Genomic DNA, 207 nt, shown 5'->3' with positions numbered 1-207 from the left:
CAGACCATCGTAATCATAAAGTATTCAACACAGAAAGATTACTAAGTCACGAAGGAACAAAGCTTAAGCACTGACTACACCATTAATTGCTGTTGATACGAAGACACGAAGGGAACAAGTCATTTGGAATTCACGTGTCACTCACTCGTGTACAGGAAAAGTGTAAATACTCAACCTGCCCTGTTGGTCTTATGGGTTGTTCTGGAT

The sequence above is a fragment of the Penaeus monodon genome, chromosome 29 (genome assembly GCF_015228065.2).
Source record: "Penaeus monodon isolate SGIC_2016 chromosome 29, NSTDA_Pmon_1, whole genome shotgun sequence".
Lineage (NCBI taxonomy): Eukaryota > Metazoa > Arthropoda > Malacostraca > Decapoda > Penaeidae > Penaeus > Penaeus monodon.
This window is presented reverse-complemented; position numbering follows the sequence as displayed.